Source organism: Strix aluco, chromosome 4 (assembly GCF_031877795.1).
Source record: "Strix aluco isolate bStrAlu1 chromosome 4, bStrAlu1.hap1, whole genome shotgun sequence".
Classification (NCBI taxonomy): Eukaryota; Metazoa; Chordata; class Aves; order Strigiformes; family Strigidae; genus Strix; species Strix aluco.
This window is the reverse complement of record NC_133934.1, coordinates 95,036,759-95,052,818: the sequence shown is the minus strand read 5'-3', so window position 1 is coordinate 95,052,818 and position 16,060 is coordinate 95,036,759. Positions and strand designations below refer to the sequence as shown.

The window sequence follows — 16,060 nt, the reverse complement described above, 5'->3', positions numbered from 1 at the left end:
GATGCTGGGATAATGGGGCTGATGCTCAACAGCTGGAAGGTAAGGAAGCCCAACAGCTGGGTTCCCTTGCTAGAAATTGAGGAATTGAAAGGGGAATTGGAAAAGAGACAGCAATTTGCAGTCTGTGGAGACGGCTCCTTTCAAGTGTTAGAGCAAGATATCCTTTCAAGGAAGATCTTATGGACAACTCCCCAGGGAAGTGGTCTACTGCAGATAAAGGTGTCCAGTACCTGAGAGAATTAGCAGTGCTGGAAGTCATCCATGGTGATCCAGATAATGATGAAGCCCCTAAAAATCCAGAGGATGTCCTGTGCACATGGGCCATGTGGAGGAAGGTGATTAAAGGTGCGCCATCCTCGTATTCTGACGGCTTGGCCACGATGTACTACCCAGAAATGGATGTGGGAGAAGGACTAGGATGTACACCAACTGTGGAGGCAGTCTCTTCCTGGCTTCAGAACTTTGAAGAGAGTCTTGGTACCTCCTCATCTCTACGGGCAAGCACCCTGGATGTCAGGAGCACCCCAAGAAATCAGTTCTCCTCCGTCCCAGTCAGAGGGAAAGGGAAACCTAGGCGCATGACACGTGGCGAACTTTGGTTCTTCCTGCGTGACCAGGGGGAGGATGTGAGGAACTGGGATGGTCAACCCACCTTTAAGTTGGAAGCTCGTGTACATGAATTGCAAGGAAAGATCCCTGCCAAGAAGACATCCAAGAAGGTTGTTAATGTAGCTGGTGTAAAACCACAAGAAAGTAATCAGTGATCTCCCAGATACAGGAAGACTGAGATCACCTCCCTTGACCCTGATGAAGGAATCTCCGGCCTGGCACGGCAAGGGTCAGACAGTGAATATTCCGACCAAGAACGGGAATAGAAGGCCCCTGCCTCCAGCCAGGAGGAGGAAATGGATGATCAAGTGTATTGGACAGTGTGGATTCAATGGCCTGGCACATTAAATCCATGGAAGTACCAGGCTTTAATTGACACCGGGGCACAGTGTATGTTAATACCATCAGGTTATAGAGGGGCAGAACTTATCTGGATCACAGGAGTGACAGGGGGATGTCAAGAACTGTCAGTACTGGAGGCTGAGGTTAGCTTGACCGGGGACAAGTGGGAAAAACATCCCATTGTAACTGGTCCAGAAGCCCCTTGTATCTTGGTCATTGACTACCTCAAGAGGGGGTACTTCAAAGACCCAGAAGGATACCGATGGGCTTTTGGTGTGGCCAGTGTGAACACAGAGAAAGTCAAACAGTTGTCTAATCTGCCTGGCCTCTCAGAAGATCCTTTTGTTGTGGGACTGTTGCGAGTTGAGGAACAACAGGTGCCAATTGCTACGAGGACCGTGCACCAACGGCAATATTGCACAAACCGAGACTCTCTGGCTGCCATCTAAGAACTGATTCGTCAACTGGAGAGCCAGGGTGTCATCAGTAAGACACATTCGCCTTTTAATAGCCCAATATGGCCGGTTCAAAAGTCTGACGGAGGGTGGAGGTTAACAGTAGACTATCGTGGCCTGAACAAAGTGATGCCACCACTGAGTGCTGCTCTACCAGATATGTTAGAGCTCCAATATGAACTGGAGTCAAAGGCAGCCAAGTGGTACGCCACAATCGACATTGCCAATGCATTCTTTTCAATTCCTTTGACAGAAGAGTGCAGGCCACAGTTTGCTTTCACGTGGAGAGGTGTCCAGTATACCTGGAATAGACTGCCCCAGGGGTGGAAGCACAGCCCACTATTTGTCATGGACTAATTCAAACTGCACTGGAAAAGGGTGATGCCCCTGAATATCTACAATACATTGATGACATCATTGTGTGGGGCAACGAGGCAGAAGAAGTGTTCAAGAAAGGAAAAAGAGTAATTCAGAGTCTTCTGAGAGCTGGGTTTGCCATAAAGAAAAGCAAGGTCAAGGGACCAGCACAAGAGATTCAGTTCTTGGGAATAAAATGGCAAGATGGATGCCATCATGTGCCTATGTTGTCAACAAGATAGCAACTATGTCTCCACTGACCAACAAGAAGGAAACACAAGCTTTCTTAGGACTTGCGGGATTTTGGAGAATGCATATTCCAGGTTACAGTCAGCTTGTGAGCCCTCTCTATCAAGTAACCCAAAAGAAGAACCATTTTGAGTGGGGTCTTGAGCAACAACAAGCCTTTGAGCATATCAAACAGGAAATAGCTCGGGTGGTAGCTCTTGGGCCTGTTTGGACAGGACCAGCTGTGCAAAATGTACTTTACACGTCAACTGGGGAGCATGGCCTCACATGGAGCCTCTGGCAGAAGATACCAGGTGAAACTCGAGGTCAAACATTAGGATTTTGGAGGCGGGGATATCAAGGATCAAAAGCCCACTACACTCCAACTGAAAAGGAGATACTAGTCGCATATGACGGGATTTGAGCCACTTCAGAAGTTGTTGGTACAGAAGCACATCTCTTGGCACTGCAACTGCCTGTACTACATTGGATGTTCAAAGGAAACATCCCTTCTACGCACCATGCAACCTGGAGTAAATAGGTAGCATTAATAACACAATGAGCTTGACTGGGAAAACTCAACTGTCCAGGGATCTGGTCAGAAGGTAGAGATTTTGGAGCACTGCCTGAGGAGGTGGCTCGTGCCCAAGAGGCACTGCCATATAACGAGTTACCAGAAGATGAAAGGCGTTATGGTCTGTTTACTGATGGATCCTGCCGTGTGGTAGGAGATGCTGTTGGAACAAGGAAAAGATGGAACAAGGAAGAAAAAATTCCCCTGCAGACTTCAGTTCCATTCATAACCTCCTACTATTGCACAATTCACTGTTACTGAAATACAAAGTCTGTATTCCCCTGTGTTAGTTCACAGATATTTTATTTCAGTATTTTACTGAAGTTTTGGAGCATAAGTTTTGCACAAGCATAACTAAGCACGGGAGATGGAAGACTCAGTATGCTTCCCTCCAAATGAGCACAGAAGACATACATAATTCACAACTTCTGAGGAGACAAATGCCAATCTAAAGTTCCTTGAGAATATAAATTAACTCAATAGTCTTTGAGGGCAGTCAATGTGTGATTAGATTCCAGGTTAGGATTCCATAAGAATCAAGTGGTGGCAAATTCAAATTCTATCTATCACCCAAAATGTGAACAAGAGTGAAATACCTTTCAATATAACTGGAAATGCCAAGGTTATTTTCCATGGTGAAAAAAATTTTCTAAATTCTGTTTATCGAAAGAGCAAAGTAGCAGTTACTGACAAGGAAGAAACTTTTAGGAAGTTCCTGAGAAAATGGTTGTACAGCACATTCCCTGCTCAAGGAACAGTAAGTACTTGAATGATACATGATTTATGAAATGCTGTTGTCCACTACAAGAACAAACATAAAATACTGCAAGAAGAGGATCAATAACAGCATCTTCACTATCATCTCTGCACAGACTGGCTGCAGATGCTCACCATCAGTGACTTCACACTAAACTTACACACTGGAAGTAAAGATGAAATTAACATTGTAGAATGCTGGAAAATCAGTGATACAGATTTTTAATATTCTTAAATAGAATATATTGCATTCAAAAACTGTTTGCATTAATCAGAAATTATCGTTTTGCTAGCATAGAGGTAATGTAATAACCATGACCAATTTCATATCAAGATATGCTGCATATACTGAGTAACATAGAATGGAATGCAATAAATTAAAGATTTAATTAATTAATTAATTAAGCTTCATAAGCTAAATCCCATGTTTGGAGAAGTCTTGCACACTACCTACAATGATAAAGAGAAATTTAGTTTGCATCCAAACAATCTGCCAATGCATAAGGCCATCAGAGATAACCTAGTCCTAGGGAAAAAGTTAAAATCCATCAAAACAAAGGCATCAGATGTCCAAGCACGTTTTGAGAAGAGTGATTTTTAGATGAGAAACAACATTAATTAGAATTTTTTTGAATTCTCAGAGCTGGATTATTGTTAAGTAAATGTATTTGCCCCAATCATATGCATTTGCCATAACAGAAGACAAGCTGATGAGCCAGGATGAAAGAATTAACAAAATACTTCCACAAAGACTTACTTTATGCTGCAGTTAATGGGACAAAGGTGCCCACTAAGCTCATAACAGTCATGATGTCATTAATGTGGCAATGTGACACGAGAATAATTACAACTGTTGAGCACTGTGTTTCTCTTCACTGACTGAACAGGTATAGTCCTTTACCTGCAGAAACCAGAATCAGTCTGAGACAATACATTGTGCTGCCAAAACCAGTCACTCTTACATGCATAGTATCCTGACCTATGGCCACGCTGACAGATCTCGAAGAGATAGGGTGTGACAAAGGACTGCTGCACCATGCAAATGGAACTGCTATTCCACCTCAGTTTACTGGAATCCAATCTAAAATGCTCTCAGTCAGTGCTGCAAAGAATAAGCAACTTGAGTGTTGTGTCTCCCAGACACTGGGAAGAAGGCTGAACTGCCTGCATTGCAAATGTAGTAAGAAATACCTCTTAATTGCTGTGCCTGGAGCAAAGAAAAATAACTCAGCATGGATGCTTGCTGGGTTACATACCAAAACAGTCTTATACTGAGCTGATTCAGTAGACTGGTATGCAGTGTTGGCTCAACGAGCCAATACAGTCTATCAGCTCCTCTGAAAGAAAAATAACTGCTGGGAGAATGACAGTCATTGAAGATCCTGCAAGCAGTAGAGCTATCAAGCATAATGTGTTTGACTACACGTTTTAGGAAATACTGCAAAATAAAGTGCTATTCATTCAATATATTCCAAAGCAGTTTTTACAACTTTCTGTCAAGATGTAGCTTCATGAGAACGGTATAGAATTGGCACTGCAGCTTATAGATTTATTGAAGGATAATGAAGACCATCCGTATAGCTCCGCTTAGCTATGTGGAAATGATTATTGTATTAGTATCAGCACAATTTCTTTCTTCCTTAAAGATGATTTTGTAGCTTCTATTGCTTTCTTGGGAAAGGTAATTTAGTATATCGGCTTTGCTTATGGCAACATGTGACAAGTGTATTTCAGTGCTATCCTGTATAATACATTTTCTCAAATCAAGGAGCTATCTGAAAGAGGTGGTAATGGAAATCTATTAGCATCTTATGTCTGTAAGGAAGACGTCATGTTGGGATCAGCATGGACATCTACAAAAGAACTGGATGCCACACCTGAATTTCCTCTGTGCCGTGATGCTCCAGATTTATGCATATGATAAAATGATGTATGAAAGATTTTTCTGAGCATGTTTCTCAAAGAAAAAAATGTTGGTCTCTTAATTTTAGTTTCAGAATATTTCCAATAAAACTTATGCAGTTATGAATTCAAATGAAATAGATTTTAAACATTCCTTTAAATGCTGGGTAACAACAGACATATTGGCTGACAGTTAACTGCTCCAGATGTTGTTTATAATCTGCTGAAAGCAAGCTCAAAAACTAGGGGAATATTCAAATGAAAGTTTCAAGAAGAATAATTTCAAAAGTGATTCTGCCTTATGTCATATTCAGACATCCATGTGAATAAAGGTACAGTAGAGAATGGCCACAAATCTTTTTGTGTCAGTAATTGAAGTATAAAAGGGATGTACAAGCTGAAAACCTACACCAAACAAGACTGGCAAATAAAGCATAGTGTGCAAGATTATTTCAGTGAAGATTTAGAAAAAAGGAACAAGAAGTAGAATTATGTTATTTATGTACATCTTACAGCATCTTACAGCTGTCTCATTGTACATCTAGCTTGCTTTCAAGAAATTTACTGCATTTCAGGTTTATAGACTATGTGAACAATGTACTGTAGTCTCATACTTTTGACTGACAAATACATAAAGCTTAAGCTTTACACTGCAGCATTATCAGATAGGAGGGTCTCATTAACATAACCATCACTACTAAATGGCTTTTCAGGAAAGACAATCACACCTGAGGAGAATCTAAAAACTACAAATGTCATATTTCATTAGGATTTACCACCTAAGTATTTCCCTTAGGTGGTATCAACTGTTGAAACTTCTGTTGGTTCTTCCCCTATTTTCTAACAGATCTGTGAATTATCTCACAGGTTTTTATTTATGTACATTTATGAGTATAAGAAAAGAAGGTCCACAGAGTTAAAAGAGTAGAAATGAAAAGTGGCTTTTCCCCTCTATTCACAGATTAAAACAAAGTAATCAAACTGTCAGGTAAACCCAATAAAAAGTATGTGCAAGTTGACAGTAAGGCAGGCTAGTGCTAAAACCGAAATAAAATCCTGTCTTGACTTTGGGCTTTAGGATACATCCAGCCTGCAAATGGCAAATCAGGGAAGAACAAAGTGCACTGTGATACAAATTAGTAATTGTTATAAATAGCAAAGTGGGATTTTGTTTTCCAGAAAGACTTAAATATGTACTTTAGGTCCATATAGATTTATTCAAGATCAAACCAAAGATGGAGAGTTGTGCAGAGGAAGGCACACAGATGACTGAAACAATATCAGAAAGACAGACAGGTATATGATCATGAAGAGAGTAACATGCAAAAATAAGGAGAAACCACTCAAGGAAGAACAAGAAGCAGCAAACAGATATGAAGAGCCAGATGAGGTAATCACTAATTGGAGTGTAACTTAATAGGGGAAGGGAAAACAGTAGCCATTATTACCCATATTTTTCTGGACTAAAAATAGTGCCTCAAACTGTTACATTAACAACCCCACTCCAACTTTAACTTTCTATCAAGGAATAAAGCACAACCATATTTGAATCCTTGGTGTTTGTTGTCCTAGTTCAAGGAAGGCTGAAATGAAATTGAATTGCTGTATTATTTTCAAAATTCAGGGTTTCTGTTGCAAAACTGTGGAGGCCAGGAGAGAATATTTTTTTTTTTCTTGCTTATTGAACAGTTTAGCTTCTGGACTTTTGTATTTTGCACTCTTCTTTGAAACACTAGATACTGAACACAGCTATAGCCCTACAGTTAGACTAGTACTGCTGTCACATTCTTTTAGATGGCTGGTGCACGTGTCCTACTTAGGGTTAAAACAATCACTAGATCTGTAGTCAGGAAACATCAGATTGCTATAAATCAAACTGGAAAGACCCCTGTGAGATATTGTCATTTCCTCTGCAACACAGGGAGAATATGTAAGGAAAGTCTGAGCAGGGAGGAGCTCGCTTTATTCATATTCAGTGAAAGATGACATGTAAATGTGATTATCTAAGACATAAGCTATCAATATCTAAAGACCAAGGGAAAAATCCCTGTGAAGTTCTCAGAGACAGGAGGAAAAGAGTCTATTTAAATAGACGTCAGACATGAAAGTAGAGAGATAAAAAGATGACAATTTCTCAAAATATTGCAAGATTAAAAGATCAAGAAGGAAAGGGTAATCAAGATAATAATAATCAAAAAACCAAAACCCAACAGTTAAAAAAAAACCAACAAACCCCCCAAAAAACCCAAACCAGCCGAAAGGTCAAGAAAGAGGATAGAATACAGACTGATATCAGGCAGGCAAGAATTCTTTAGGGATTGCATAAAAAAATATTTTGGCAAATAAAAAGGGATGACACCAGCTTGGAAGGGATCTAAAATGAAGTTGGAGGAGAAAGTACATCTGTTGTAGAATGGGTGTTCAGTGAATTTAGAGATAAAGAGTTTAGAGATAAAGGGGAGGAGAGTAATGGGGCAGACAGATGGGGATTACTTCTCCTCCAGCCTTCACTGACATAAGCACTGTGGCCACTGTGGCTCTTCTTACAGAGCATACTTTTTTACACAGAACCACTCCTGGACTGTAAAGCATAAATGCAGTTATGCAGTGACATAAAAGGGAATTTTTACTTAATCCTTCCGTGATTTTTCATTCCCCCTCCAGAGGGCAATAGTTTCAAAGAAAACATTTTGTCGTATGTTAGGCTGATGCCTCGGCTTGAGTCAGATTTTTTTTCTTTTCCATTGATTACAATCAGCCAGGTTTAGATTGATCAACGGTTATATCAGCACCTTGCTGGCAAACAGTGACACTAATTCATGTTAAATTCACTTCATCAAAGATGAACATTTCCTTTGTTAAAAAATATTTGCCTGTGGAATGAATGCATCAACCTTAAAAAGAATATTCTTCAATAATAAATTGCCTATATACATTGGTTCTGTAGCTGCCAGCATGTTTTAATGTTCTCATAATCCCTGATAGTAAAAATCATAGAAAAATCGTGTCTAAAATCAAAATGTTCTAAGATCCAAGTTTACAAAAGTTATCACTTAGATATTACTTTTCAGTTCCTTTCTGCCTAAAGATAATAGTTGAAAACTTTGAACAAGAGATGGAGCAGCATGGTTTATAGTACTTTGGTAAGTAATTTCTTCAGTTCCTTTAAAAGCTGTCTTAGATCCTCATATGAAAGATTAATCAGCTAAGACAAAACAAAGGAAGACTAAAAGCTCTGATAGTCCAAATCATCTTTCCGTTGTTCTTCCTCATCCTCCCATTTGCCTTCTTTCTCTGAATCTATTCTTTTTAATTTGCATGTTTGGTTAAATTCAAGCCAAAATGTTGATTTTCTCACAGCAATTTTTGTGTTTTCAGCATACCAACAAACATCACCCACAAGGCAAAATGAACCGTCAGATCTGTCCATTTAAATTGCTGGCACAATGATTTAAAAAGAAAGGTTATCTGGGTCTTTACAAATAATGCTGCTGGTCCTGTGCTCTATTGTGAAATGTTTTCAGGTATGACAACTTCTTGGCCTGACAGAATATTTTAATCTGTTGGATAGAATTAGCCAAGCATGCCTCATTCAAGCATCTTATGAATGGATTTGCCAGCTGGGCAAGGGCTAATATTAGGGTTTGTGAAAGCCAGAGGGAGGAGATTGGTTACCAAAGAAACAAACAGATCTTTAAGCAGATATATCCAAGAGATATGCCAATCTCAGTCTTAACCCGGCCTGGTAACCCCTTCTGGCAAAAGATTAAAACTTCAGCTACAGATACGAGAGCATAAAGGAGGGAAAAAGAAACTCGAGAACTGGTGTGAATCCTTCTCTGCTCTACAACAAATTGCACAACATATTGAAGAAAACTCCCTTATCCTGTTTTAAAAACTGGCTACCAGGCAATATGCAAACTGGAGGCAATGAGATTTTCTGTGAGATGAAGGAGAAATGTTGTCAGTTGAAGGAAACTGCAATTGGAATTCGGGGGGGGGGGGGGGGCGGTTTTGTCTGATCATCCCAACCTTGGATGTAGAAAAGACAGTAAACTAGTGATCAGTTTGGATGAGGATGACAACAGTGAACAGCCAACTGATGAACCTAGCTACTTTTTGCAGCCATTATATCTTCTAGGCAAGTATCATATTTTGAAAAAGTCCTTTCTGGTTCACAGGTCCTTTGCCAATGCAGTTTGTAAAAAAAGTTTCATGTGAACTTTCACCATTTGCATATGAAGGTGAAAAGAACCATGATTGATGCTGCTCAGCCATGAATTAGCAGTGTCATGTTCTCCCTCCATTTTTACTTCCCAGGTGTAAGGGACTGTGTCAGTCATTTTGTCTTGGCATTGCTGCTATGCCATTACACACATACATTCCCCCCCCACCCCCCCCCCCCCGAGCCACAGGGTGGTGTAAGATGGCACTCTCTGTTTCAGCCCCATGTCATTTCACAGGCCGGGCCTTGACGTCCTGTTGCCAGGAGGACAAAATCTGCCCAGAGCTAGGAAAACTGGGCGTGTGCGCAGGGCCAGGGGATGAGGGGGACCTGCGCAAGCTGGGGGCGTCAATGGCCGACCCCGCCTCGGTATGACCACTGTGGACATCTGGGCATGAGCACATGGGGGAACACGGGGTGGCAAATATGCAAAGGAGCTCTGTGGCAACGAGCAAACTAGTGGTGGGGACTGTATAAAAGGAGCTGCGTGCTCCTCTCTGCTGTAGTTTTTCACTTGCCTTCTGTCTATCGCCTGCCAAAGCTTCTCACCTGCCACAGTTTGTCGCTTGCCTTCTCTCTATCGCCTGTCAAAGCTCTCACCTGCTGAAGCTCTCGCCTGCAGAAGCTTTTCACTTGCTTGCTTTCTCCCCATCACCTGCCGAAGCTTTCTCTCCATCGCCTGCACCGGGACCGGATCAACGGCACACCGCTAGACTCGTGGTGGTGGTAACTAGTATTGCTGCATCTCTCTGGTTTGCTTGCCTAGGTATTCTGACTTTTCCTTTCTTCTTCCTTCTGTCCTATCACTATTATCAGTTATTTTGTTAAATAAAGCTTACAAGGTTTGTGTGGCATCTGACCTCGTTTGCGTCTTAACCTGGCTCTTGGGATCGTTTAAGAACCCTCCCTGATATTGGATTGGAACACCAGGTAAATAATTCTGCAGTCCACTGACATTTGTACTTCTTGCAGCGCTGCAGTTTTGCTCACTGGATACAAAGACCCTTGTTATTGGTCAGAATAGAAATAGTTGGTTAAATGCAATTACAAGGCATTGCTGCCCTGAAAAGAGCGAACAAAACGACATCCCAGGGAGTTTCAGCCACAGTGTGAAAAGGTAGAATGCCTTCAGAGTTTCCTCTGCAGGTAGCTGGGCAGGACATATGTTAGAGTCAGGTCAGCTGGCCTTTTCACACTGTAAGAAAAGAAAATCAGAAAACCACGAGATTGGGTTTGGGGACTTGTAAAATTGGACTGTGTATCTACCTTTAGAATGCATCCAAAGAAAACCACGAGACTGGGTAAAATTATAGGAAGTCTGTATCTGGATTTCATTATAGAGAATGATAGTTAAATGATACAGATTTATAAATGGTTAAACTGAAGCAAGGGGAGACGGACTAAAGCAGGTATCTCTTTAGGACTTTTTAGTGATCTAAGAAGGCCTTTTTTTTCAGATCTTGTTATGTGGAACATTTCTTTTAATGCCTCAGGCAATGATCTAGGCAGGCTAGCCTGAAAAACCAGAGGTGGGAATGCAGTTTTCAGCTCAAACTAAACTGAATATATTCAGTTTTCTTCTTAAGGAAGAATTCTTTCCTGTGAGGGTGGTGAGGCACTGGAACGAGTTTCCCAGAGAAGCTGTGGCTGCCCCCTCCCTGGCAGTGTTCAAGGCCAGGTTGGACGGGGCTTTGAGCAACCTGGGCTAGTGGAAGGTGTCCCTGCCTGTGGCAGGGGGGCTGGAACTAGATGATCTTTAAGGTCCCTTCCAACCCAAACCAGTCTATGATTATGTGATATATTTCCCTGGTCCTGTTAAACACAGCCATGGATATAAAGAACTTGGTAAAACTATTTTACCTGTTTATCTGTGCCCGGTTTCCCTCGTTGTTCCAGACACTGTGTTGTGAGCACTTTCTGTGCCTCAGCCTCCTACACTCTCCCAAAGTCGTACTGGACTCTCAGATGAGAGTACACATTTTCATTTCCACAACAGGTCCCAGCCCAGCTGGGGCATTGAAGTTTGGGTTGCAACTTCAGCAGCAGTACAAGGAGAATGGGGGTGTGACAAGGTGGGTGGAGGAAAAAGGGGCTGTAGTGGCCTGGAACACCCAGGGCATGTGCCAGCTGCAGCAGAAGAGTGGGCAGGAGGAGGCACTGGCGGGGGGAGAGGGGCAAGCCAGCTCCGTTCAGGGCACAGGGGCTCCGGTGGAGGTGCCTCTCTGGGGTGCAGAAACAGCTGTGGTAGGGAGATGAGACATGACCGCGGGCGGATGGAGACATGGAAGCAGCGCCATAAGTTCTGCGTCCTCTCCAGCCCCTCAGAGAGATCTGAGGCGAGCCCCACTCCGCCATGCGCCACCGCCACCGCCACCGCCACCGCGGCCCTGGGGCGCAGCCTCGCCCCACCCCGCCCGGCCGGCAGAGGGCGCGCGCGCTCAGCCTGCTCAGCCTGCCCGGCCCGGCCCGGCCCGGCGCGGCCCGGCCCTGCCCTGCCCGCCCCGCCCCGCCCCGCCCCGCCCCGTCCCCAGCCGGCCGGCGCGGCCCCTCGGCGGCTGTGGGGGCGGCCCCGCGCCTGCGCGGCTCGGCCGGGCTCGGCGGGGCGGGGCCTGGCGGCCGGCGCTGGGAGCGGGCGGGTCGGGCCGGGCCGGGCTTGGCGGCGGCTGCGCAGCTCTGCGGGGGCTGTGGCCGGGCGACGCCGCGGGGGACCCTGACTGCCAGGCGGCGGCTGCGCCGGAGCGTGTCAGCGGCGGCGAGGGAAGGACGGTGAGCGCAGCCCCCGTTCCCGCGCCCGGCGTGCGAGCAACAGGTCCTGCCGCCGAGCCTCCAGCCTCGGCTCAGCGGGGAGCCGCCCCCGCGGCCACGGCGCCTGATGAGCAGGCCCGGGGGGGTCTGGCCGGGCCGGGGCCAGGCGGGGCGGCGGGGCCGAGCCGGGCTCGGCGCGGCTCTCGGGGGACCGCGTCGGGGCCCGCGCCCCGCCGGGCGGTCGCTCGGGCTGTGCCCCGGCCGGGAGGGGCGGCCCTGGCCGCTGCGGCTACAGGTGCCTGCGCCGCGGGGCGCCCGGAGCCGGCGCCGCTGCCGGGAGCGCGGAGGGCGGGCGGCGCCCGGCCGGGCTCCCGAGGGCTGCCCCGGCGGCTGCCCGCCCTCGGAGGTGCCTTCCGGGCGGGCGCGGCGAGCTGAGGCCCAGAAGTTGTTAGAAACCCCCCCGTACTTGGCTGGGCGCTCTTTCTGCTGATCACGGGGGGCTGCGTTTGTGTTTTAATGAGGGGAGAAACTTGAGGCGTCCCCCCTCCGCGCTTCCGATCTTGCGGCGGTTCTGGGTTCGGCAGTGGTGCCTCTGTAAAGGGATCGCTTCGGATTCATTTATGAAGCTTCGCGGGGTTAAGTAGGTTGACTGTGAGCGACTTCCAGTGTATTTTATAGCCGGCAGTAGTTCAGGCGGCACTGGCTCGGAACGGCTGCGCTCTCTGAAGGGCTGGCGGTAACGCGCGGGCGGCCCTGGAGCCTTCCCGCGGAGGGACCGGGGCCGCGCTGTGCCAGAGGCTCCACGGGCAAGCCACAAAGAGCACGGGGACTTTGAGCTTGGTGAGACAGACCGCACAAGAAAATGAAATTAACTTGTCTTTGACCTTTTTGAAAACCATTTATATTAAAAAAAACCCCCATCTGTCTAAAATAGTAATGTTCTTGGAGGTCTCATGTGGGACAGATCCCCGAAAAAGAACTTAATGAGGAGTATTAAAAGGGGTAAATATCGACTAGTGCTGTAAGGGGTTTGTCTTTCAAACGGTAATTCTTAAAGCCTCTGTAATGGAATTATTTGGACATAAACTGGCTCCGAGGTTCACTTACTAGAACAAAATATTTGCATTCTACCTAAGTGATGATATATTGATGGCTGCCGTTAAAGTTCTAAGAAGGGACTGGTGGTGGTCTTTTTTTAAGTGTCTGCTGCCTCAGTGCACAGCTTCCTATGCCTTAAAGGGACCACCCTGTCTTTGGAGGATAGAGGTGTTTTTCCTTAATTTGCCAAAAATAGGATACCTTTAAATTGTCTTTAATTAGGCATCGGAGCCTGCAGTCATTTGGATTTAAGCTGTCCTTTAAATTTCCACAAACAGTGCGTCTTTTTTTTTTTTTTCTTATAATCATCTTAGAGCTGTCACTACAAATCTAAATGTCCATCACTTTAGAGTCTGGCTGGTTTATACACATATGAACTGTTTTCCAACACGCTGTGATTCAAAAAAAAAATCACTATTTCACATGTTGAAAGCTTAACTAACGGTTAGTATTGTAGATAGTTTAACAAGGCATCAAGTATTTATATTTCATCGTTTTGTGAACCAGTGTACTAGGATGTTAAATTTAATTAACTGTTAGTAAATAATACAGAGTTAAGTGTTAATACGTGACCATTTAGCTCTTTTCAAAGTAGTTCTTTCAGATTTTACATTTTTCCGATGTGTGTCATGTTGCCTTGCAACGTATGGAATAGCAGCGGATGGTAATTTTTGCTATATAGAATTAGGTGATGGTAAAGATGGTAGTTTTAGTTAGGTTTTTATTAAATTGCCTTTCAAAAGATCTGAACTTACTTAGAAACGTAAATCAAAATATTTCTTCACTAGACTGATTTAGATGCCTCAGGAATCTGCAGGAGTTACTCAGGCTGTTGAGGACTGTTGGGCATCTCTCATCACCACAGCAATATGTGATGTAAAAGTAGTAAAAATGCGATGTAGAGGTTAGCATTCATATTGAGGGTTATGGACACAGAAAACTTAATGTAGTCTGGAGTACGTATGTGTCCATATATATTTTTTCCTATGTAAATAATGATATTTTCATAACACTTCCATTTGCTGCTTTTTAATTAAAATCTCTTGCTGTAGTTTGAAGTTGCAAGCAGTTAAAAATCCTGCAGCATTTTTACATGCAAATTTTGTTAAGATGGCTCCTCAAAGACTGGATCTTAACATCAGATGCTAACAGTTGTAACTACCTGTTTCAGCTACCAATTTTTTTTCCAGTTTGCAGTTTTGATTAAGTGCATTCCTTTTAGTGTTAGGCTTTTAGAATGCTGAAGGCTAAGATTTCAAACAGTCTGCTGCTTCTTAGATAACAGGATTTGTATTCATATGCCATGTTTAAAATTCTTAAATGTTCTAGCAACTGGCTTTTTTTTAAACTACTTTCTTAGTGTGACAGGTAGTGTTGCAGAAAGGCTTGACATTACGGTGTTCAGAACACTAATTACTGCTTTGGTCATTCATCAGAAAACCTCAAGGTCTTTTGTAAATATTAATTAAATACTGCTCTATTGTTTTCCTTTTATTAATGCGCAAAGAGAGGCATTTGTATATTTGAAAAGGTTTGCTGCTATGTCTGCGGTAGAAAACTCAGTGGAAACAGCTTATGCTGTGACTTAAAAATCAGTTATGCTGGCAAAATGATTTTTCGAGTATAGTTATCTACTTTGGAGCTTTCTTCAATACAACTATTCTGACAAAAGTATTTTATGTACATGTCCTCTTTCCTGCACTCCCAATATAGCTATGTGACAAAATGTTTTAAGCATAGTTCAGGCTAAAGTATGAAGCAGAAGTCTAAACAAAAAGAGGAAATAATAACTAAATAAGTAGTTTATATACCAGGCCATTTTAAAGTAAGTTTTGGGGTTTGTTTTTTTTTAACTGGAGGTGATAAACTGTGTACGTCTGTTGGTAAAGACTAGTTTTATGCTGCAAGAGTGTCTAACTGCATACAAATACATAGCTGTATAGGAAGAAGAAAATGCTGTAACTCTCAAAGCTTGCATCAGTGAAATTAGAAAGCAGAGGTACCGTTAGTACTGCACAATGTACAAGGAATGCTTCTATTCCGTGAAACAGGAAGCACAGAAAGGCCTAATCTTGCACACTTCTCTTTTGGCAGAAAAAGGATGTGATGTTGCATTTCTTTGCGAATGGGTAAATGGTTCGAGTACCAGCCCAGTATGTTGAGATTTGGGTTTAAACCCTTCTACTGTTTGGGGGAACTTAAAACCCCCATCTGTCACTTCCTAACAGGAACACTTTAACTGCCAGGCCACTGGGTGTTGAGTGTGAGGTGCTTCCAGACACCAGCCAGTTTCATTCTTGAGGAGCAGTATTCTCTTGGGAAGGGAATAGCGCAGGGGCTGTCTGGCAAGAAGGATGATGAATTGATCTCCTTGTTACAGGCAAAGGGTTGAAAGAGTAAATGGGGTTTTTTTTCTTCTTCCCTAGCGTGGTGTGAAATTCTGGAGACTTAAATCTCTGATCTTTCTCTTTATGTTTATTCTTGGCTGACTTGGCCAATTCCTACTGATGTTGAGTTTTAGATACTTGAACAGCACCTATAATGTGCCTTTCTCATTGTAGAGCAGAGCTTGGTTGCTTATCTGAGTTGTGGAGTCTAGTAGGTGGCATGGCGTTTAGATTCTCTTGTCAATCTAATTCTGCGTTCTTATAAGATGCCAAGTGATTAGATAAAAAAATGTAATTGTTTCAACATACCTGCAATTATTATCTGTTATATAAAGATCACCTCAGTGCCTTGTGTTTCCTTAAGTGATTTGCCTATTGCATC

At 43.6% G+C, this 16,060-nt stretch overlaps 1 protein-coding gene across 6 annotated transcripts in view; it reads left to right on the top strand.

The window, feature by feature from the left end:
* Positions 1–12,084: 12,084 nt before the first annotated feature.
* The window catches only part of PALS1 (protein associated with LIN7 1, MAGUK p55 family member), a 62,181-nt gene continuing 58,205 nt past the window's right edge, over positions 12,085–16,060 (top strand). For all 6 annotated transcript variants that reach the window (XR_012623277.1, XM_074824438.1, XM_074824432.1 and 3 more), the window contains exon 1: positions 12,085–12,214. The gene's annotated coding sequence lies outside the window, so the exon portion shown is untranslated. The remainder of the gene's footprint in view (positions 12,215–16,060) is intronic.